General features: G+C 45.6%; 1 long non-coding RNA gene across 4 annotated transcripts; it reads left to right on the forward strand.

Annotated features, from left to right (window-relative positions):
- Positions 1-10,340: 10,340 nt before the first annotated feature.
- Positions 10,341-22,389, forward strand: LOC119850361. Of its 4 annotated transcripts, XR_006277591.1 has the most exons (6): positions 12,559-13,199; positions 17,632-17,820; positions 17,853-19,356; positions 19,990-20,106; positions 20,182-20,390; positions 21,869-22,389. It is a non-coding gene; the product is annotated as an uncharacterized LOC119850361 (long non-coding RNA). The 4 variants fall into 4 exon arrangements; XR_006277592.1 differs by lacking the exons at positions 12,559-13,199; positions 17,632-17,820; positions 19,990-20,106 and adding exons at positions 10,341-11,423; positions 11,633-11,744 and having other exon boundaries at positions 19,291-19,356; XR_006277589.1 differs by lacking the exon at positions 19,990-20,106 and having other exon boundaries at positions 12,560-13,199.
- Positions 22,390-23,975: the final 1,586 nt, after the last annotated feature.

A 23,975-nucleotide genomic window follows, 5' to 3' on the forward strand; every position in this document is an offset into this window, starting at 1 on the left:
GCTGGGGCTGGGGTCCCTCGCTCCCCCCTTCTGGGGAGTGGGCCAACAGCCCCCCCAAGGGGCTGCAGTTGGAGCAGTAGCAGCACCCAAGGGTGGGGGGTCCAGCTGCCAGTCAGCAACCAGGTAGCAGAGAAGGGGTGTGGGTGGTGTCTGGCCTAGCCAGGGGAGCAGCAGGGAGAGCCCAGGGCTTAGCAGTAGCAGCAGCAGGAATAGCAGCCCTTTCTCTCCTTCCTCCAGGCCAGAGGGATGCAGGAATGTAATCCTTTTGGGAGCCGGGAAGTGCTGCTAAAGGATCCCTCCCAGCCTAAAAGGGGGATCCACAGGACCTAGATGCCAAAAAATTCCGGGGGACAACTAATGAAATAACAGGGACAGGAGTGTGGTCAAAGGGTCAAACAAAGGGAACCAAATGGGGACACTGAGCAGAGAACCCCGGACAGCGCCCACTGCTTCTCAAAGGCATCAAGGGAGTCAGAGGACGCCGCCCGGAGGAACTCTGCCCGGATATGTGAATGGACCGAGTATCAGGATGCAGGAGTGTAATAGAAAGGGGAGATGTTGGTCCCAAGTTAAGCAGGTCCCTTTTCCCTGGGTAAGGGAACAGGGAAGGTTCCAGAGCAATCAGGACAATTAAGACAGACAGGCTGATTGGCTGCAGGTGTTCTAATCAAGAAACTGCTAGAATCAATTAAGGCAGGCTAATCAGGGCACCTGGCTTTTAAAAAGGAGCTCACTTCAGTTTGTGGTGTGCGTGTGAGGAGCTGGGAGCAAGAGGTGGGACTGGGACTGTTGGAGGATTGAGGTGTACAAGCATTATCAGACACCAGGAGGAAGGTCCTATGGTGAAGATAAAGAAGGTGTTGGGAGGAGGCCATGGGGAAGTAGCCCAGGGAGTTGTAGCTGTTGCACAGCTGTTCCAGGAGACACTCTAGACAGCTGCATTGCACAGGGCCCTGGGCTGGAACCCGGAGTAGAGGGCAGGCCCGGGTTCCCCCCAAATCCTCCCAACTCCTGGTTAGATACAGGAGGAGTCGACCTGGACATTGAGTTCAGAAAAACGGCCAAGCTGAGGGCTGCCATGAAGCTCCAAGGCGAGCAAATCCGCCAATAAGCGCAAGACCCACCAAGGTAGAACAGGAATTTTGTCACACCTGGTATCATTAGTGTAGAATATTGAAATGTAATAGCTATATAGACTACAGAGAGAATTTTAATCACAAATGGCTAGCTAGACATGAGGCTAATTAATAATTTGCTGATGCATATATCTATTTCCACAGAGATATTAGGCCTCCATTTTTAAAAGTACCGGAGCTGAACATCATTGCAGTCTCTCCTGTTTTTGATTTCTTCCCAGGTTGTTAGTGAGTACTTTCCATCAGAACAAGCCATGGACTTTACTGAGGTCACACTGGATGGTATGCTGTCTGCTAGCCCCACCTGTGCCACAGCAGCTGGACTTTGGATGAAGATCATCTTGAAGGAGTGTGGAGGTGCCATGCTGGACAAGGTAAAATTGGAAACCGGAGAGGTTTTCTACCTAAACTCTAGGCTTTTAGATCTTTGCCTTCATGTGTAAAGAATAAAAATCTTGCTGTTTCTCCGCCTTGGACATAAAGTTGATTCCATCTCTCTCTGTTCCTACCCTAAGATAGGCAATGGCAGAATCAGTGGCAATAGACAGAGATGATCCAAGGGAAAAGGAAGATGGTTGGTTATTTATTAGTCTAGCTTGTTGCCACAGTATTCAGCCAAGAAAGGCTTGAAAAAACAGACTCTGGGTAAAATACAACAAGACAGAATGACTGGCACTTGCAGGCATCCAGTTATTAGGAGGCCTATGGCTAAGGGCTAGGTGGCTAAATATAGCATTGTAGTCATTCCCGATCAGTCTGGAGCCTGGGCTCTGAGACCCACCCTCTTGCCAGGTTTCAGAGCCTGGATTCCAGCCCTAGCAGGAACATCTACACTTTTAGCCCCATAGTGCAAGCCCCACAGGCCCAAGTTGACCTGAAACTCATTGCTATGGGATTTTTTTTGCTGTGTAGATGTAAGAACAGAAGGAGGGAGGAGAAGACTATAGTGTCTTTGGGATCCACTATTTTTATGCCTTATTCTGGAGCCCAGCGTGTAAGGACTAGATGAAAGGAGCACTCCACAAATCTTCTAACAAGGCCTGTGAAAGGCCTCCGGGCAGGGAACCCTCGCAGCAGAACTGCCATGTTTGCACAGCGTTTTGAAGATGTGAAAGGCTAGGGATGAATATGAGAGGTAGTCACCTGTTCATAGTCCCAGGCATTTGCACACTGTCTTTAAAGCATTTGCATATTTTGTGCTTGTGGTTGTTTATGACCCCTGCGTTCTTTGAGGCAAATGGTCAGATTTAGCTGCCTAAATCACACCTGCAAAATCTGGGCAAGCAAAGACTTCTTTTGTGCATGTGAACTGCTTTATTTAATGCATAGCTGGGCACCACCCCACTAAATTACATGGTACCTAGCTGTGTGTGTCAGTGTTCATTTTTACAGCCAAGTGTGGACAGAGGCATTTCAATTTTTGTGAGTTAAATTTACGCAGCCATATTTGAACACTTGTTTTTTGAAGTGAGGCATTTCTGAAAAAGCAGCGAATGGCTAAATAAAGGTTTTGATTCTGTAGAATGAATGGAGAGAAAGAAAAAAGGGACGTTTCTTTCTGGTTTTTATTCCTTCCAGGTGCCATATATCCTGGGTATAATGTATATCTGCATGCCTACCATCTAGGAGGGCAGCTTGAGGCAGTTTCTGGTGGAGAACAGTGTCCATTCTAGCTCACCATCATCTAGACTGAGGCAGTGATCTCCAGCCTCCTCAGCAAACGTCTGCCAATGGACAGGTATATACTACTACTTTTTGCACTCATTTTGGTAAAACATGGATCCCACAAATTTACTGGGAGATGTAGGGCTTGGTTTAAGCAGCAGACAGGTTGGGGTAATTCCTAAAGGTTAATAGCCTGGGTCTTTCTGCAGGAACGTCCAAGAACATGTCAAGGTGGGGTGCGGAGAGAAATTAAGTGTCAGTCTGTTTCCATTAATTAATAACTGCTTTGACATCCTAAAGATCTATCTTTACTGGCATAACATCTACTTCTCTAGACACCTGAACTGACCTCACCCTGGAAATTGGCAGTGGCTGTTGGTTTCCTGGTAGCATGACAGCTTCAGGTCCAAATCCCTGGCTGATTACAAAGAATAGGGCCAATATTATCATCAGACCTTCGCTCAGTATCAGTGAGGGTATGGCTGCTAGAATGGAGTTGCCATCCTTGGCACTTAAAACTTGACTGGAAGCAGATCCATCATTTCATTTAAAGGTCCCTAACTGAGTTATCAGTTATCAGCGCTGGAATCTAAGACCATAAGAATGGCCATACTGGGTCAGACCAAAGGTCCATCTAGCCCAGTATTCTGTCTTCTGACAGTGGCCAATGCCAGGTGCCCGAGAATCATAGAATCATAGAATATCAGGGTTGGAAGGGGCCCCAGAAGGTCATCTAGTCCAACCCCCTGCTCAAAGCAGGACCAAGTCCCAGTTAAATCATCCTAGCCAGGGCTTTGTCAAGCCTGACCTTAAAAACCTCTAAGGAAGGAGATTCTACCACCTCCCTAGGTAACGCATTCCAGTGTTTCACCACCCTCTTAGTGAAAAAGTTTTTCCTAATATCCAATCTAAACCTCCCCCATTGCAACTTGAGACCATTACTCCTCGTTCTGTCATCTGCTACCATTGAGAACAGTCTAGAGCCATCCTCTTTGAAACCCCCTTTCAGGTAGTTGAAAGTAGCTATCAAATCCCCCCTCATTCTTCTCTTCTGCAGACTAAACAATCCCAGCTCCCTCAGCCTCTCCTCATAAGTCATGTGCTCTAGACCCCTAATCATTTTTGTTGCCCTTCGCTGTACTCTTTCCAATTTATCCACATCCTTCTTGTAGTGTGGGGCCCAAAACTGGACACAGTACTCCAGATGAGGCCTCACCAGTGTCGAATAGAGGGGAACGATCACGTCCCTCGATCTGCTCGCTATGCCCCTACTTATACATCCCAAAATGCCATTGGCCTTCTTGGCAACAAGGGCACACTGCTGACTCATATCCAGCTTCTCGTCCACTGTCACCCCTAGGTCCTTTTCCGCAGAACTGCTGCCGAGCCATTCGGTCCCTAGTCTGTAGCGGTGCATTGGATTCTTCCATCCTAAGTGCAGGACCCTGCACTTATCCTTATTGAACCTCATTAGATTTCTTTTGGACCAATCTTCCAATTTGTCTAGGTCCTTCTGTATCCTATCCCTCCCCTCCAGCGTATCTACCACTCCTCCCAGTTTAGTATCATCCGCAAATTTGCTGAGAGTGCAATCCACACCATCCTCCAGATCATTTATGAAGATATTGAACAAAACGGGCCCCAGGACCGACCCCTGGGGCACTCCACTTGACACCGGCTGCCAACTAGACATGGAGCCATTGATCACTACCCGTTGAGCCCGACAATCTAGCCAGCTTTCTACCCACCTTATAGTGCATTCATCCAGCCCATACTTCCTTAACTTGCTGACAAGAATGCTGTGGGAGACCGTGTCAAAAGCTTTGCTAAAGTCAAGAAACAATACATCCACTGCTTTCCCTTCATCCACAGAACCAGTAATCTCATCATAAAAGGCGATTAGATTAGTCAGGCATGACCTTCCCTTGGTGAATCCATGCTGACTGTTCCTGATCACTTTCCTCTCCTCTAAGTGCTTCAGGATTGATTCTTTGAGGACCTGCTCCATGATTTTTCCAGGGACTGAGGTGAGGCTGACCGGCCTGTAGTTCCCAGGATCCTCCTTCTTCCCTTTTTTAAAGATGGGCACTACATTAGCCTTTTTCCAGTCATCCGGGACTTCCCCCGTTCGCCACGAGTTTTCAAAGATAATGGCCAAGGGCTCTGCAATCACAGCCGCCAATTCCCTCAGCACTCTCGGATGCAATTCGTCCGGCCCCATGGACTTGTGCACGTCCAGCTTTTCTAAATAGTCCCTAACCACCTCTATCTCTACAGAGGGCTGGCCATCTCTTCCCCATTTTGTGATGCCCAGCACAGCAGTCTGGGAGCTGACCTTGTTAGTGAAAACAGAGGCAAAAAAAGCATTGAGTACATTGAGAGGGAATGAACAGAACAGGTAATTGTCAAGTGATCCATCCCCTGTCACCCAGTCCCAACTTCTGTCAAACAGAGGCTAGGGGCACCATTTGTGAAGGGGACATAAGATGCCTATGAATATTCATTCTCATACTTGTACGTCTAGTTAGTAGGAATATGGCTTTTCTTTTACCAGCTTGCTCCCAAACCCTGATCTTTGGGAGCCACATGCTCATGATTCCATATTTACTGGGAAGTGGGAAAACAGGAACTGAGGTTGGTGTTCTGTGTCCTGTCCTTCTGAAGTCTAGTATTAATGGTTAGGCTGCAGTAAGACTAGGTCACTTAACCTAGTTCTGTAACTGGAAACTCAATATTTAAACACGAGGAGTGTTAAAGGAGGACAATACCCCCAACTTTCTCATCATAGGCAAGGAGAGAATTTGGTCTTTACTTAAATATGATGCATTCAGTCTGAGCCACAAAAGTGTCCCAGGGGTCGCATGTAATTTCTGATAAATTGCAGTGACACCACTGAACTGTGGAGATCTCTGGTGGGAGACCCCTTGCTTGCCACTCAAGTCCTACAAGTCCTAATAGACAAGATAAAGACTCCAACAAGCCAAGAAGGCAGCATCGCCTCGGAGACTGAAACTGACAGGCATTTGGCAGCTGCTGAACCTCTCACAGTAAGTTAGATGACAGAGAAGTCTTTCACGCTTTCCTCTGCCTTGTGACAATCCTGCTGATGGAAAGCTCAAAGTGTGGGCACTTCTCCTCTGATGTACTGTTTCCCTGAGTCCAGCTCTGCTGTCTGTGGAACAAATATGGCAGTTTTAGAGTACGTGGTTGAGTTACTTAATAATATCTGGCAATTAGAAACTCTTTGAACCAGGTTTCTCACAGTCCTTTGCAAATATTCCTTAGGACTCACAACATGCCTTGGTAGGTCATATGCATTTTTACAGAAGTGGGAAACTGAGGCCCAAGCTAAGTTAGTTGCTCGCAGTCATTCATCAAGTTAGTGGCAGGAGTGAGAATTTAGTACAGCAGAGGGGGAGAGAGGTTGTGATGGTGTTGGGAAGAGACCTTTTTTTTACCACGCTCTCCTTTCAGGCAACGTGTGCGATCTTTGAGGTGGCGTCAGCACTGCCGTCGAGCAAAGCTGTGCAAGAGCTGCTCCCAGAGTTGTTTCCTGGTCTCCTGCAGCAGGTCAGCCCAAACCCTAGGACAGGAGATGCCTTTGCCCAGGATGAGCAGCTGGAGGAAGTTATTCCGAAAAGGACCACTATCTGAGGGCAACCCTTGCAGGTAATTAGAAGGAAAGGAGAGAAACAAAGAGAATTCCAATAGAGTTGTGTGACACTCCCCAGGAGTTCCCAGGGTTATGAGGCACCTTACCATCACCCTCCCTTAAAGTGAGGAAGTCTTGTCTATGCCTGCTGTGGGTCACCTGAAACTACCAGGCTCTGGCAAAACAAACCATCCAGGCCTCCTCAGACCTCAGTCTCTTTGTACAGGTTAGTGATAGGCACACTCCAACCCCTGAGTCTTCTGACCATTCCATATAGTGTCCAGACCTTTATCCACTGAACACCGACAGAATTCCCAGGCCTGCTGTTCCCAACGGAACAGTCCACACCAGTTTATTACTTATACTTTAGAACACAGCTCTGCAAAACACACAGCACTTTGATTGCCCTGTTCTGTTAATTCCTTCTGAAGCAGCTGGCATTGACCACTGTTGGAAGACATTATACTGAACTAGATGGACCGTTGGACTGATCCACTAAGGCTGTTCTTATGTAGTGGCCACAGTGATTTTCAAGCATGGGTGCCTAAGTTGTGTCCACAAAACCTGAATTTGTTCACATGGATGGGTACCTAGCTATGTGTTTGCTGGCACTACAGACACAAGGGTATAATCTGCTCATGCTGTTGGCCCATGTGCAGGCTCATTTTAGGTACCTATATGTGATGGGGTGGTATGCTGTGCCCCACACTCTTCCGTGAACACAGACTGCTCTGAGTCCTTGTAAATAAACAAGCATGTTTATTTACAACATTTTAATCCCTCCACCAAAACATATCAATGTCTCCACACCTTGACATTGCATCTCAACTTTCTAACCCCTTCTGCAAAATGGGTGTATGGTAAGGTGTTTCTACTCAGCGAACTCCTTTTGTCAGGTTCTCCTAGCCTTCTGTTTCTCTCCCAAGCACTCCTTCCTGTGTCCTTTCATACAGTTTCCTAGTTTGTGGGCTAATTGGCTCATTGACTCACTAACTCCAGTCTGGCCTGGTATACAGGTACACCTCTGTCCAATTAGAGCAGTGGTTCTCAACCAGGGGTATGCATACCCCTGGGGTACGCAGAGGTTTTCCAGGGGGGACATCAACTCATCTAGATTTGCCTACTTTTACAACAGGCTGCAGAAAAAGTACTAGTGAAGTCAGTACAAACTAAAATTTCATACGACTCTTTATACTATACACTGAAATGTAAGTACAATATTGATATTCCAATTGATTTATTTTATAATGATATGGTAAAAATGAGAAAGTAAACAATTTTTCAGTAATAGTGTGCTGTGACACATTTGTATTTTTACGTCTGATTTTGTAAGCAAGTAGTTTTTAAATGAGGTGAAACTTGGGGGTACACAAGACAAATCAGACTCCTGAAAGGGGGGGAGGGGACAGTAGTCTGAAAAAGTTGAGAGCCACTGAATTAGACCTTCTCTAGTTACGGGAGGTGAACCTTATTAGTACCAACAGTGACCAGAGTGCTGGCTCAAGTGCTAGCCATCAGTACTCTGCCACATACCTCCCACATTTCCTAGTGGAAAGCTGTTTCTTCCCTTGCACTGTCCCTCCTTTTCTGGAGCTACTATTAGGCCTTGGCCACTCCTTACCCTCATGGTGTTCATCTTGGATACTATTTTAGTGTCCATCCTCATTCCACAAAAATCACATCTAATCCACATAATTCTGTCTTTTCCCACAGTTTTTCGCCTTCCTCTGTAGCATGGGGCACGGGTCACTTGCTGGAGGATTCTCTGCTCCTTGAAGTCTTTAAACCACAATTTGAGGACTTCAATAGCTCAGACATAGGTGAGAGGTTTTTCGCAGGAGTGGGTGGGTGAGATTCTGTGGCCTGCCTTGTGCAGGAGGTCAGACTGGATGATCATAATGGTTCCTTCTGACCTTAATATCTATGAATCATCACACCAAGGGCAGCCTGTTGAGCTATTCTCCCTGCCTATGCCCTCTTTGTTTGTTGGTGGGGTTTGTTCATGCCCCTCTGCCTCCTAGTTATCATGGCCTCTGTTTCTCTTGTCCCTCCAAAGTGTTCTAGGGATGCCTGCTCCTGAGATCCTAGTGGTAAGGGCTCTGATGACTGTTTGACCCCAACGGATGATCTTAAGTCATCTTTACTCCTTGACCTTTGTTTTCTTTCTCCTCCCTCTTGTCTCTCGGGGAACTTCTCCGTGCTCACCTTTCTATGGCTTGTTCTCCCATGTCTAGGTTCCTCCAGCTCCTTTACATATATTTCCTCTTTACCTGGCCCTGCAGGTTTTATTTCCACCCTCCTGGGCCTCCATACATGCCTGGGTGTCCCTTTTGGAAAGGGATCCGAGTCCATGCCCAGTAGAAGACAGTGGGACAATCCATCCACTATGCCTACATGTGTCTGCCTAAACTTCCCCTTGATTTCCAGAGTCACCTCCGCCGTGGGGCAGAATTTCTTGTCCCCATGTACACATTCAGTTTTGATCCTACCTCTGGGAAGTATCCAGTGAGGTTTCACTAACTCCTGCCTGATTAGCAAACAGGATGAAGCTGTGTCCACTAGTCCCTTTGGTGGCTCCTCCCTACCCGTAACAATATGGTAGGTACTTTCTTTTTTCTTCCCTGCCTGGGAGTCTCATCCCAACCACAAAACTGTGCAAACCCAATTTTAGGACAGTCTCTTTTTAGATGTCCTTCATGTCCATGTCCTCCACACACTGTAGGCCAAGCTTCCACTACAGTTCCTTGAGGCTCCTCCCTCTTCTTCTTTCTGCCCTTCCCAGCTCTAGGCACTCTGGTCCTTCTCAAATCTAGTCCCTTAAACCTCTGATGCACTCTGGGAATGTCCGCCTCTGCAAATTCCTCTAACTTTAATTGTGGGGTCCAGATTAACTGACTGGTGCCACGTAACCCATACTCGGATATGCTCAGGGAGACTCTGAAGAAACTTCCAGAATCATGCAGTCCATGCTGTCTCCCCCACAGTTTGAGTATCTGGCCTTACCAATGAGTGGCCAAATCTGTTAATTTCTGTCCAAATGCACAGAGACATAATCCCTCAATCCATCTCTCAACTCTAAGTTTTTGGCAGTACTTTTCTGTGGACAGTATGTCCAGCATGGCTGCTTTAATGATTTCATAATCTCTTGCCCGCTAATCACTAAGAGCTATATAGGTGTTTCCCCGGTTAAATAGGGTGTCAGTCAAAGGGCCCACTTTGTTCTGTCCCTATGAGGTCTCACTGCTGCTCCTTTAAGAGTAACCAGAAACACATCAGAATTGTTCACAGATCCCATTTTACAGAGTCTGATCTCCTGTGCCCGATTTCCATTTCCTGTCACAAGACTCACCAGACTTTGGAGGAGTTGTTGCCAGACCAGGGCTTGCTCCCATATAAATTCCTGCAGGCTCTTTTGCTGTTAAACCTACCAGGCAAGCAAGGACAGTTTTTCTGCATGGTGGGATTGTTGGAAGGTCTGCAGGGTCTTCTACTCCAGCAGTTCTCAACCGAGCCAGTTTCAGGGGGTCCACCAAGCAGGCTGGCATTAGACTAGCTGGGGCTCAGGGCAGAAAGCTGAAGCTCCAAGCCCAGTTGGGCTGGAGCCCTGAGGCCCAGCACCTGCACTAAAGCCCCCGAGCCCCAGCATCCTGTGGGGTTAAAGACCGGAGGCAGGAGCCCCATATTCTGATGCCTGGCAGGACAGAGGCCTGGAACTGGGCCATGGAGTATTTATAGCATGTTGCGGGGGGGCTCAGAAAGAAAAAGTTTGAGAAATCCCTGTTCTATACCTCTCTTTGCTGCCTCACCACCCATTGCAGTGTTGCCTCCATCACCCAGACTGCCAAACCTCTACACTGGCTTCTCCAACAGGTTCTCCATTTGCATAGATAACAGGGAAATCCCTGATGAGCCCCCAGCTGTGAGAGGGAGGGATGTTGTACCCCCACATCTTCCACAAACACAGACCGCTCTGAGACTTTCTTGCTTGTAAACACCAACATGTAGTCTATTTAATCCCCCTACCAATAGGTAGCACCTTTACATTGTATCTCAACTTTCTAACCTCTTCTCCAAAAGTTGGGGGGGTATGGTGTTTCCACTCAGAGAACTCACTTTCTCAGGCTCTCCTAGCTTGCTGTCTGTTCCTCTTAGGGTGAACAGACAGAAAGTGTAAAAAAATCAGGACAGGGGGTGGGGGGTAATAGGCACCTGTATAAGATAAAACCCTAAATACTGGGACATCTGGTCACCCTAATTTCTCTGTCTTCTGTTCCCCTCAAAGGGCTCCTGCCTGTGTCCTTTTTATACAGTTTCCCTGTTAATGGGATAATTGGTTCCTTGACTCACTAGCCCCAATCTGGCCTGGTAATCAGGCTACACCTCTGTCCAATTAGGCCTTCTGTGTGGAACCGAATTAGTACTAATAGTGACCAGAGTGGTGGCTCAAGTGCAAGCCCACAGCACTCTGTCACATATCTGGAGATATGTCCCCAAAATGTCCATTAGTAATCACCACACTCTATGCCCCTAGTTTTTCGGTCCCGATCATGTATTTTTTCCATATCACTGTACTCTGCTAGTGCCCATACTCCTTGCAGAAAGGGAAAAATGACTGCAAAATGTTATCCCTAGCAAAACTAGTCATATGAGATGTATGAGACTGAAACTTACCTCCTGGCATCAAGTCCTTCCAGGAACACTGATCTCCAGGCTATTGTCAATGGATGAACTGTCGATGAACAGAAGACCTGACAAGTAACCGGGGTTTCCTGACTCTGTTCAGGCTGCACCTTCCTACTGATTGCTGCAGTTCTGTGCCTCTCTTTCCCCAGGCTTTCTATCAAAGCATTAGAGTCTGTGCTTTTCAAGGGTGGAAATGAGAGATTGGTGAGAGTGCTCAGGAAGCAGAGAACTTGGATTCTTCTTGAAAACCCCAAGACTCACCATGAGGGGGTGTGTCTGCTGGTGAGGTAAGAGATCTAGGAGGCATCATTTCATGCTTGGGGATCAGTAACCAATAGAGTGGCTGAGAGGGAACCTCCAGTTTATAGCTTTGTGGGGGGTGCCTTGGGTGGGAAACACACAGCTCCCACTCATAGATATCAGAGCTGTATGGTCAGAGCAGCTGAGTTTTTGAAGTGTGCAATCTACCCCATAAGCGGTTTCTTTTGTCTTCCAGTCTTCTGCTAAGATCGGGACTAATAACACCTGAGATCATACAGAGCCTCCTCCCCTGGGTGAATTCCCCTACAGGAAACCACCGAGTCACCAGCACAGTTTTCCTTGCCCGGGTAAGTCACAGGGCTCTGAAGAGCAGTTTCACCATTAGGCTGTAGTCTGTTGTGTGCCTTTCTTTCGGGAGTTGTTCAGTTCATAGGAGTAATTGTCATTTTAGACAGTAGGATGGGTCCTCCTTTATATGGAAACCTCACAAGGAACTTCATTACGCCTTTCTGAGTCCTTCTCTCTGTGTTATTTTTATCACTGTCATTGCCTATACTAGCTACACAGCCACTGGTGCTGGCTGAGAGAGAGTGAGAGAGATACAGACAGAGTTTGAATGACTGGACCTCTTCTTCCAAGTCCTAGTGCTGATCCTAACCAACAGCTCCTGCGTTTGGTTTAGCCCAGCAGATCTTCTGAATGAACCTAGTGTCCTAATACTATCAAGCAAGCAGCATACATTAACATCTATCTTAGGTTCTCATTACTGTAGTATCTGAATACATACCTCAAAACTCTTGAATGTATCTCCACAACACTCCTGCAAGGAAGGGAAGCACTATTATCCCCATTTGACAGACAGGGAACTGGTGCACAGAAGGACTAAGTGACTTGCCCAAGGTCACACAGGAAGTCTTTGAAGGAGCAGAAAATTGAACCTGGGTCTCCTAAGTCCTAGGCTAATGTGCTAACTCCCTTTCCACAGCCTTCCTCTAACATCTACATCATATTTCCCACTTACACTAAGCAGCTATCTTAGGGGCTTATCTGGTTCTAAGAAAAACAATCTATCTGTGCCTGTGATGGCTGTACCTGGGCTTTGAGGCTCCTTACAAGAGGCCATGTGTTCCTACTACACCCTGCCCCAAGAAAAGAGCCACAAAGTGGGTCCTCCAGGTCTGTCTAGGGAGGCCTCTTGAAAGCAGCCAATCAGAGCCCATCAGACTCAGATAAAAGGAGCTGCAGGGCCTTAGCAGGTCAGTTCCTGGCAGGAACTGGAAGGGCAAAAAGGAGTGCTGCTCTCTGGCCACAGAAATTCAGGGGATAGCCAGAGTTTGATTCTGGCAACATTTGCTTAAACTTGGTTTGCAGGAAGAGAGTCCCTAAGAACTTTAACCCTGAGGTGAAAGTAGCCGTTAAGAAGAAGCCCAGAGAAGAAGCAACAGTGAACTGAAATCAAGCAGTGCCTAGCTACTGTTTTTAGGGTTCATGGGTTGGAACCCAGAGTAATGGGCAGGCCCAGGTTCCCCTACCATCCACAGTGGCAAAAGCCCCACAAAGGGGACAATGCTTATGTAGAGCTCGAACAAAGGGCAGAATTTAAAGGGCCCGGAGTTGGGGCTGAAGACCCTAGTGAGGGCAATGGGACTATTCTTTAGTACCCCAGAATGGGTTCATTTGGACTTTGGGACTTGGCCAGAGGGCTGAGCCACGGAAGACTCACTGAGGTTGGCTGGCAGGGTGCACCAGGGGTGAGAAAAGGACTGTGGTACCATACCCAACCACTAAGAGGCTCTCAAAAGGTGAGTGGACCCCTATTACAGTGCCCAAAAGGAAAGCTCCGTGTTTTTAAGACATTTCTCATTTGTGTGGAATAATAAAGTTACAGTGTATTATGTGCCAAGTATCAGAGGGATAGCCATGTTAGTCTGTATCCACAAGACTGTGGCTGTAGGAGGACTCCTTGTTGTTTTAGTATATTACATGTCTGCTCAAATTATATTCCCAGTCTTAATGAACATATCAGGGTTAACGGACAGGTTGATTTTATTTCAGCTGAGTGATCCCATGCCCAAGGAGAAGAAGTTCCTTAAATCTGTCTTGCACATCTTGGAAGAAAGGTCACATGATATGAACAGCATTGTCTGTAAGAGGCCTGGGAAATTTAGTCTATGGGGCACCTGAGATGGTAAGAGAGAATACTGAATAGAATGCAGCATAACTAGAGAAACCAAGGAAAACAGTTGTTCCCAGTTTACAGAGGCTGCACACAATGCACTAGGCCAAAATCTGCTCTCTCACATACCCTAGTAATATGACTGTATGTAAATGTATATACATCTAGGAACAAAGAGTGCAGGCCATACTTACAGGATGGGAGACTCTATCCCAGGAAGCAATAATGCTGAAAAAAACTTGAGTCGTGGTAGATAATCAGTTGAACATAATCTCCTGGTGTGAAGTTGTGGCCAAAAGGGCTGAGATGATCCTTGGAGGCATAAATCAAGGCATCTTGAATAAGAATAAGGAAGTTATTTTCCCTCTGAATATGGCACTCATGTGAGCACTGCTGGAATGCTGTGTCTAGATCAGGTGTCCACACTTCAAGAAGGATGCTGATAAATTAGAGAGGATTCAGAGAAGTCACAAGAATGATCAAAGAATTGGAAAATATGCCTTTTGTGATAGACTCAAGGAGCTCAATCTGTTTAGCTTACAAAGAGAAGGTTAAGGGTTGCTTGAGGACAGTCTATAACTACTCACATGGGGAACAAATTTTGATAATGGGCTCTTCACATTAGCAAATAAAGGTATAACAAGAGTCAATGGGGAAAGATGAAGCTAGACTAATCCAGACTGGTAATAAAGCTTACATTTTTAATGGTAATTTTAATTAACCACTGGAACAGTTTACTAAGGGTTGTGGTGGATTCTCTGTCACTAGCAATTTTAATTTAAATCAAGATTGGATGTTTTTCTAAAAGATACACTCTAGTTCAACAGAGACTATTTCGGGGAAGTTCTGTGTTATGCAGGAGGTCAGACTGGATAATCACAATGGTCCCTACTTGGAATCTAAGTAACTAGGAATCTAATAGGATTACACAGGTGTAATATGGCACCGAGTTTGGCTCATTGTAGCTAGCACCTGGACTAAAATATAGCTATAGGTCTCTGGGGGGTAGATGAAATTCCCACAGCTTCATAACTGCTAAAGAAAACTTATTAGAAGTGTGATCAGTGATAAGTGTTTTTAATGTCATATATTTGTACAGGTGAAAAAGCACAAGAAGTTTTTTCTGGACATACTGATCAGGGCCTTAAATGATATTTTCAGTTCTGAAGTCATTGGTGAGAGCATGAAGGCACGGGCCAAAGTCCTGAATGAGCTGACGGAGAAGGACGTAGTTTTTTCTTTCAGAGACCTCACCCCACAGATCTGGACCTACTTTGACAATGTATGTAAACAGAACTGGTACAGGATTGGTAACTAGTTAAAAGATAGTAAACAAAGGGTAGGAATAAATGGTCAGTTTTCAGAATGGAGAGAGGTAAATAGTGGTGTCCCCCAGGGATCTGTACTGGGCCAGTCCTATTTAACATATTCATAAATGATATGGGAAAAGGGGTAAACAGTCAGGTGGCGCAATTTTCAGATGATACAAAACTACTCAAGATAGTTAAGTCTCAGGCAGACTACGAAGAGCTACAAAAAGATCTCACAAAACTGGGTGACTGGGCAACAAAATGGCAGATGAAATTTAATGTTGATAAATGCAAAGTAATGCACATTGGAAAAAATAATCCTAACTATACATATACAACGATGGGGTCTAAATTGGCAGTTACCACTCAAGAAAGAGATGTTTGAGTCACTGTGGATAGTTCTCTGAAATCATCCACTCAATGTGCAGCAGCAGTCAAAAAAGCGAACAGAATGTTGAGAATCATCAAGAAAGGGATAGATAATAAGACAGAAAATATCATATTGTCTCTATATAAATCCATGGTACGCCCACACCTTGAATACTGCGTGCAGATGTGGTTGCCCCATCTCAAAAATGATGACCGGAATTGGAAAAGGTTCAAAAAAGGGCAACAAAAATGATTAGGGGTATAGAACGGCTTCCATATGAGGAGTGATTAATAAGACTGGGACTTTTCAGCTTGGAAAAGAGGCAACTAGGGGGGATATGATAGAAGTCTATAAAATCATGAGTGGTATAGAGAAAGTAAATAAGGAAGTGTTATTTACTCTTTCTCATAATACAAGAACAAGGGGCCACCAAATGAAATTAATAGGTAGCAGGTTTAAAACAAACACAAAGTATTTTTTCACACAACACACTGTCAACCTCTGGAACTCCTTGTGAGAGGGTGTTGTGAAGGCCAATACTATAACGGGGTTCAAAAGGGAGCTAGCTAGATTCATGGAAGATAGGTCCATCAATGGCTATTAGCCAAGATGGGCAGGAATGGTGTCCCTAGCCTCTGTTTGCCAGAAGCTGGGATTGGGTGACAGGATATGGATCACTTGATGATAACGTGTCTGTTCATTCTCTTTGGGGCACCTGCCATTGGCCACTGTCAGAGGACAGGATATTGAGCTTGATGGACCTTTGGTCTGACCCAGTATGGCCGTTCTTATGAACTCTCCAACCCCGTTCAACTGATCTTGATTAGACTCCATTTACAATGTGTGATGTGGACTCCCTGGGCATTGCCCATGTCAGAGTGAAGAAATCTTAGGCTTCAGGGGAGAGAGGTGTTTTACGGAGGAGGAGAGCATTACGAGGATGGGGATGACATCCCTGCTCCCACAGTCTCACCCTTCTGTTCATCTTTATTTCCACAGAGAATGGCAAAGAAAATCTGAATACTGGATTAGCTAGCTAGATAACCATGAAAAGGGGGTTACAGAGAACAATAGAGAGTGCTGGGCCTGCTCTATACCATTTTTACGTGAGAGGGTGGGAATAATTCCATTTTGCAGAGAATTTTGAGATTTCAAATTTTGGTTTTGTTCCTATTTGGGGGAACTTCCCTGCCCAAATTTCAAAACTCTTTGTGAAATGGAATTACTACTCCCAACCCCACTCCTGTGGAAGCCTTGGCCCAGGGCAGTCTTGCTGGCAGACTATCCCGGACCTTGGAAACTCTGGGAGCAAGAGGTGCCAGGGAGTTGCAAATTTGAGAGCCAGGAGTCCCAGAGTTCCTGGCTCCCTGTCAGCCTACCAGATAGGCTGTTCAGAAGCCAGGGGCCTAGAAGGCCACGATCTCAGTCAGCCTGCTAGATAGGCTGCCAAGGAGCTGGGTGGGTGCACTGGCAGGACACCAAACAGGTTTCTAAGGACCCCTGCCTGGCTTCTGGAGAAATTTCATCAAAATTGAACTGTCTCTAAAATATTTTGACGAATCGGCAAATTTGGACGAAAAATTGGTTAATTCAGGTTTTTCCAACCAGCTGTAGTTGGAATCACTCTACTTTAGCATAAAGAGATGGCTGTGCTAGGTGCATGATGTAATTGTCCCTTAGTTACCAATTTGCAGGGCTTTCTTGGCTGTAGGAGGATGATGCTCTTCGTTCATTGGCCTTTGTCCTATTTGGCATCCTGACCCACTTGGCAAAGAGAAAATGGAAGGCCTATTTCACTTACCAGTTTAGACAGAACTGGGTCACACTTCTGCTGCACCCGCAAGACCCAAACCCCGAGGTTTCAATGGTAAGACCGACAGTGACTTATTTACGAATAAGGAATTTCCTTATTTAAGGAAAAGGAATCGTCCTCCCAATGCCAGGGAAGCTCTGCTATTCCTGCCTGCTGTGGAGGTCCAAATTCTCCCCTCGGTTCATTACCTGCCTGCTGAGTCAATTCCAGCCAGGCTGGTCTATGGCTGCCTCACCAGAGTCCAGGATATGTCATGGTTCTGACCCCAACAGGTCTCTATTCCTGTCTCTCTGCACCCTGCCTCCCTAGAACAGAGGAGAGACCACAGCTATGCCTGGTGAAGCAGCTTTAAGAGATATATCTGTTCCAAAAAGACATTGGTGCTACCTCCAGGTTTCAGTGGAAGCTCTCCCCCCATTAGTCATTCCTGCATGTTGTCTGCCAATTATGTCCAGGTGAATCCCTTTTTATCCTGGAATAGATGAGCAGTCAAGGAGATTAGTTCCATTTGAATGAACGTAGCACTCAGTAGGGAACAATTAAATGGTGCAAAACTCCTTTTCAGGAATGCAGAGCTACCTCTGTGTCCTGTTTTTGGGACTGAAGAGGTTCCAAGCTGCAGTTAATGAGCACCTTGGTGGCACAGCCAAGCTGATGCCTGAAGGGCTCCAGGTGGACATTTGCAGACACCTTGTGAGTGAGCTGTAGAACTATGAGATATTGACTGCAGTGGCTTGTGGTGGTGTAGAGGTGTGTGTGTGTGTGTGTGTGTGTGTGTGTGTGGAGGGGGGGGAGTGATATGTGATGGGTAATGTAAGTAACTGTAAGAGTAGGATATCTGACTGAGGGTGATTGGGAAATGTAAATCTACCACAGATTCCCACTTTTCCCACTTCTACCCAGCCACCTGTTCTTTTTTTTTTTTATTTACCTGTGGTGCATAAAAGCATGTGTTGGCTGTCAAAGCGCACTTCTAGCCGGAGAGAGCTCATGTGTCCCTGATTTCCTGTAGGCCAAAGAGAATGCAGAGCTGCTGGAGAACATGTACAAAACCACCATCACGTACTTTTGTAGCAGCTGGGAAGAGATCCGGGCAACTGTAGCCAAGTTAACTGGTGAGAGATGACGCCCAGTGTCCCTTTTGGTATTCCTATTGAGGGAGACAGAAAAAATCGCTCTGTGCATCACTGAGCTGCCATTAATCTCTCTGTGCCTCAGCTTCCCATGCATATATGGAGATATTAATATCCCTACCTCTCCAGCGTGGTGGTAGGGGGAATTCATTAATTGCTATAAAGTGCTTCGGGATTGTTGCAGGGAAAGCATGGTGCAGTCATTTAGTAGTAGAGGCTGAGACACTGTCACATAGGGTATGTTTACACTTTGAGCTGGGGGTATAATTCCCAGCTTGATGAGACATACCTGCATTAGCCATGAGTGCTAAAAATAGAGAGTAGCCGCAATAGCAGGAGCAGCAGGAGGGACTAACCACCCCAAGTATGATCCCATCCAAACCCCAAAGTCTATTCTCAAGGTGGTTAGCTTCTCCCACTGCTTGTTGTGCCTTAGCTACATTCTATTTTTAGCATGCTAGCTCAGTCAGAGCTAGTGTGGGTGTGTCCCATTGAGCTGGGAATGATACCCCTACCTCAAGGTGCAGACTTACCCACAGCATTGTTCAGTGCTCCTTACTGCTACTTCACCATTGGGAGGCATGCAGCCCACCTCCCCATAGTGCCTGCTATTTCAGGTTCCTGGCCACACCACCTTGTCAAGGAAGCATTAGGTTCCTTCTCTTTGGCCCTGTGCCCTCTTCTCCCTAGCATGCCCATGTGAGACAGGCAGGCGTTGTGGCCTAAGTCATCTATCAGTCACCTTGTGAGATCCCCGCTTAGAACTCACTTATTCCTGGCTCCAGTCCTTTGCTCAGACCACTAGACCAGGACGCTATCCTAGTATGTCTCCAATAACTGACAGCAGTGGCAAGAGGAACACAGACTGTTTAAAGCAAATGGGTTTTATGTAAACATTCTTTTTAAAAAGTGTCTCTCTTATTCTCTTCAGTGTGGACTCTGAACTGCTCTAGCATCCTCTTGTCCACAGCTCATCCTTAGGCCCACAGTAGAAGAAGCCAAAGACCTGTCTAGGAGCTGCTAATATCACTGTGCACTCAGCAAGGGAAGGTTTTGTTGTTGTTGTTGGTTGTTTTACATTGTGTATTTAGGCATCATCCTGGAACACACGGACACACAGCATATGAAATGGCTGGACCTGGAACAACTGCTGATCTGTAAGTAATAAATACAGCTGAAGTCCTGTTCATTAGTGAGTTATAAAGGAATTTAGATGACAAGCAGCAGTAACCGATACCACTGGTGCAAAATGCATCAGCCACACATTAAAGGATAGATTCACTCTTGCCCAGGAGAAGTCAGCTTTAGTTTCCCCTGAAGGAGGAAGCTGCAGCAGGTGTGATATGAGTCAGTGGATCTCCTGGCTGTTCTGGTAATGCCCCCTCCCCAACCAATGCTATCCACTCTTTGTGCTTCATTGGCTCCCTGTGGACTCCCCAGATGAGAAGAAGTTGTAGCCACTTTCTGCCATCCCAAATTTCCCACCAGCAAATTTTCTTCCAGTAGGTGCCCTGTATCACGCATGAACCAACTTGGACCTGGCCTCTGTTTAATTCCAGGTTTATCTGAGCTCAAGCAGTGGCTCCTGAATAGAGATGGAAAATAACTTAAAAGTGGAAGCTATCGAAACAATGGACCTTCTTCCATTTACAGCAAAGTGGATGATTTTCTGGTAGAGTCAGGGTCTCCCCACAGTTTGGAGCATGGAAGGGTCCCAGTGGAGGAACCTAAAGCTTTGTTTGTACTGGAGAGCTTCTGTAGCATGGTATTCAGAGGTAATAAGGCTCCAGCTATTTCAGGCATAGATAACTATGAAAAGTGAGCCATATTCATCTCTCATGTATTTTCCATCCCAATATAAGGACTGAGACCGGTTTCACATTTTTCCATGTGATCATTCTGCTCAAGTACTTCAAGGTTCTGTGATTACTCTTAGCTGTGATTTAACAGTCTATTCACTAACACGTCCTCTGTAATTTCAGCTCTCCAGGTCCTACAGAAAGACCCAAGTCCCACTGTCCAGCTGGTGGCAACTCAGGTCCTATGTGACATCTCTCCTGGCAGAATGCTTGGGGAATGAAGCGGAAAGGAGACAAAGAGAACAACGCTTTCCCTCTAGCCAAAATCGGAACGAGAGAGAGGCAACTATAATACTGGCCAGTATTAGCTGTTGTCATACTGCTCAGATGCCGTAAGTGAGAGAAGAATCAGGCCCTGTAAAGTAGCCTGGGTTGATTTTATTATTCAAATTATTAGACATCAGAACATCTAGTCATTCTGATGGACATGGAGCCTCTGGACAGGCTCAGTGATAAGCATGTACTATTATATTGCTTGCTCAAGGGTTATTACTATAGTAACAGCCAAGTACTGGCCCAGATCCTCAAATACACTTTGCGGTGTTCTAAATTATGCTGTCTTGTAACAGACATTGCTGCACTGTAGATTGCTGGAGCACACTGCACTCTGTCTGTGCCATCTTCAGTTTCCAGCTCACACCCCATATACTCGAGAGGGAAGCTAGGAGTTGGTGACATACAGCCAGCTACACTGGCTGCACACTATATATGCTAGCTCTCCATGTGTTAGGGATTTGCACATGCTGGGGAATTCCTAGCTGCCCTCTTAGGACAGCTTCATGGCTACTTTGCCCTGCTCCACTGCAACATAGGGCAGCATGGCCCACTATCTGCAAAAAGGTAACTTTACAACTAACTCCTCCCCTATTTATGTACCTACATGTGATTGTTAGGAGTCTAAGTTTAGGTATCCAGATTTGGAAAATTTAGTCACTCGGCATAAAGTTGTCTCGCAAGGACCAATATGCCTTTAAACATCATTCCCCTTGTTTTTAAACCCTGCACCTCACTTTTATTCAATCGGGGCTGGTCATGGGGATTAATATGACTAACTCAAGCTCAGTTTTCAAACTTGAGTGCCTAAAGTTAGACACTGGAAGCCATAATTGGGAATTCAAATATCTATTTTAGGCACTTCAATGCTGATAGAGATTTAAGTGCCTTAATCAACACTTCTGCAGGTGGCTATAATGGGTATTTAAGCATCTAACTGAAGATTTTGGTGCTTTAGTCACCCAAGGCCTTTGTACTTGTATTGCCCAATCCTATGAGTTGCTGAGTGTCCTCAAACTCCCACTGATGTTATAAGGATGCTCTGCCCTTCAGAGAAGGTGTTCAGCAGATATAACTCATCCTCCAAAGTTAGCTACTATGATCCTCCACTTCATATAAAAAGGTCACTGAATGGTCAGGTTTCTAGTCTCCATCACCACGTCATTCTCCAGTTTACTGTCCCCCTGAGTTCAGGGCCTGTGAGGATTCACCAGGCAGCAGTTAGCAGAGGAGGGCGAAAGGCAGAGGGCGTCTGGGATGTTATTGCTCATAATTGTCAATGGGGAGACAATGTTCCTGTAACAGTTGAATATTGGAAGGAGATCAATAGAGACCCTGTTGAATTGACACATTCTGCTAATTCAAAAGCAACTATATTAAGTAATATGGGTTCTTGTAGGGTTTCCTGTTTTGGTGTTTGCAAATCTTATTCCCAGTCCATGTGATCATATTGTTGTTCCCTAGTATTCTCCACTCTGTTTATGTGTATTAAGGGGCACTGTACAAATACTGATGACTCTTCACATTTCTTTTTCAGGTGCTGGCTTTGTATCTCACAAACAAGGTCCTATGCAAATAACCCAGCCCCAGCTTTTGTATTTACTGTGCACACATTTCCTACTAAACTGTTTTGAAGTATCTGTTTCAATTGCTCAGAGGCCTGATTTCTTCTTTCAGAGAAATTTGTGGCTTCCTGCATGTCCACTGTAACCAGGATGTAGGCACTTCCTCCCTTGCCCTCTCTCCATGGAGATGGAAGAAGACTTCAGCCCAGTGCCTCTCTGGGGTTGCTAACCACTCTTCCGAGATCCACACAAAGCTAGATCTAATCCCTATAGTTAGTGATCTGGGGTCTGGTTCTTAATCATATCCTCTTCGTCTTTCTGGGAATTCAGTATTGCTGATGAATTCTGGGTTGTAAGTGGAATGGACTGTGTTCTGGTGAGTTACCCTCCCCCCTGTCTAGCCTATTTCTGGGTCAGAAGGCTATCTGTGAACTGTGTCTGTTTACTTACAGACTTAGGATAGGTGTCAGAGTGGTAGCCGTGTTAGTCTGTATCAGCAAAAAGAACAAGGAATACTTGTGGCACCTTAGAGACTAACAAATTTATTTGAGCATAAGCTTTTGTGGGCTAAAACCCACTTCATCGGATGCATGCAGTGGAAAATACAGTAGGAAGATATATATACACAGAGAACAGGAAAAAATGGGTGTTGCCGTACCAACTGTAACAAAACTAATTAATTAAGGTGGGCTATTATCAGCAGGAGGGAAAAAAACTTTTGTAGTGATAATCAGGATGGCCCATGTCAAACAGTTCACAAGAAGGTGTGAGTAACAATAGAGGAAAAATTAGCATGTGGAAATAGTTTTTACTTTGTGTAATGACCCATCCACTCCCAGTCTTTATTCAAGCCTAATTTAATGGGATAGGTGCCTGTAATAGTGTGTGAGGGAAGGCATCTCTGCTTTTCTAAGACAAGTCTCTGTTTGTGCACTGCAAGACTTTATCAGAGAGGAACCATTGGATTTCCTAGCTTCCCCCACTGCACTACAAGAGTGACTGTCATTGGATATCTCTGATAGGGTATGTCCTGCTGTGCTCACTGGTCTTGTGACTTCTCCATATCAAGGACCAGCTCATTTTGTTCATAATTCACACTGGACTAGACCTGGGTGAAGGCTGGAGGGTCAGTTCAATATGGGGCTCACCAGTTAAACTCCACAGTTTAGAGAATCATAGAAATGTAGGGCTGAAAGGGACCTAGAAAGATAATCTAATCCAGCACTATACCAAGACCATCTCTGACAGTTGTTTGTCTAATGGGTTCTTAAAAAAACCTCCAGTGATGGGGATTCCACAACCTCCCTTTGAAGCCTATTCCAGAGTTTAACAATCTTTATAGTTAGTTAGAAAGTTTTTCCTAATATCTAACCTAAATCTCCCTTGCTGCAGATTAAGATGATTCCTACTTTCAGTGCACATGGAGAACAGTTGATCAGGGTCCTCTTTATAATAGTCCTTAACATATCTGAACATATTTGAGGGTTTGGCCATATGAGGGTTTGGCTAAAATAAAGAGGCACCTGGAGGAGGGAAAGGAGATTACAGAGGTATGTGTTTCAGAGTAGCAGCCGTGTTAGTCTGTATTCGCAAAAAGAAAAGGAGTACTTGTGGCACCTTAGAGAAGGTGCCACAAGTACTCCTTTTCTTTTTGAGAGGTATGTGTGTAGCTTTCTTGGGGTGCCAGGGTTCTGAGTCATCTTTTTACCCATCCAGCGAAAGGAAGATTTTTCTTATGCTTGACTAGATATCTGCTTCCTAACACACCAATCTGTTAGCCATCCTACCAATTTCCTTAGCGCTCTGCTATCCCTTGCTTTGACTTGCAATGTAAAAGTAGGTGCACCACAGCCCCCAAGTCCCTCTGAAAGTTTCTCCCTGTAGCAGCAGGTTCTTGTCACAGGACACTCACAGAAATTACCAGAAAGAAAAGAAGTACTTGTGGCACCTTAGAGACTAACAAATTTATTAGAGCATAAGCTTTCGTGAGCTACAGCTCACTTCATCGGATGCATTTGGTGGAAAAAACAGAGGAGAGATTTATATACACACACACACACACACACACACACAGAGAAC

Source organism: Dermochelys coriacea, chromosome 1 (assembly GCF_009764565.3).
Source record: "Dermochelys coriacea isolate rDerCor1 chromosome 1, rDerCor1.pri.v4, whole genome shotgun sequence".
NCBI classification, from domain to species: domain Eukaryota; kingdom Metazoa; phylum Chordata; order Testudines; family Dermochelyidae; genus Dermochelys; species Dermochelys coriacea.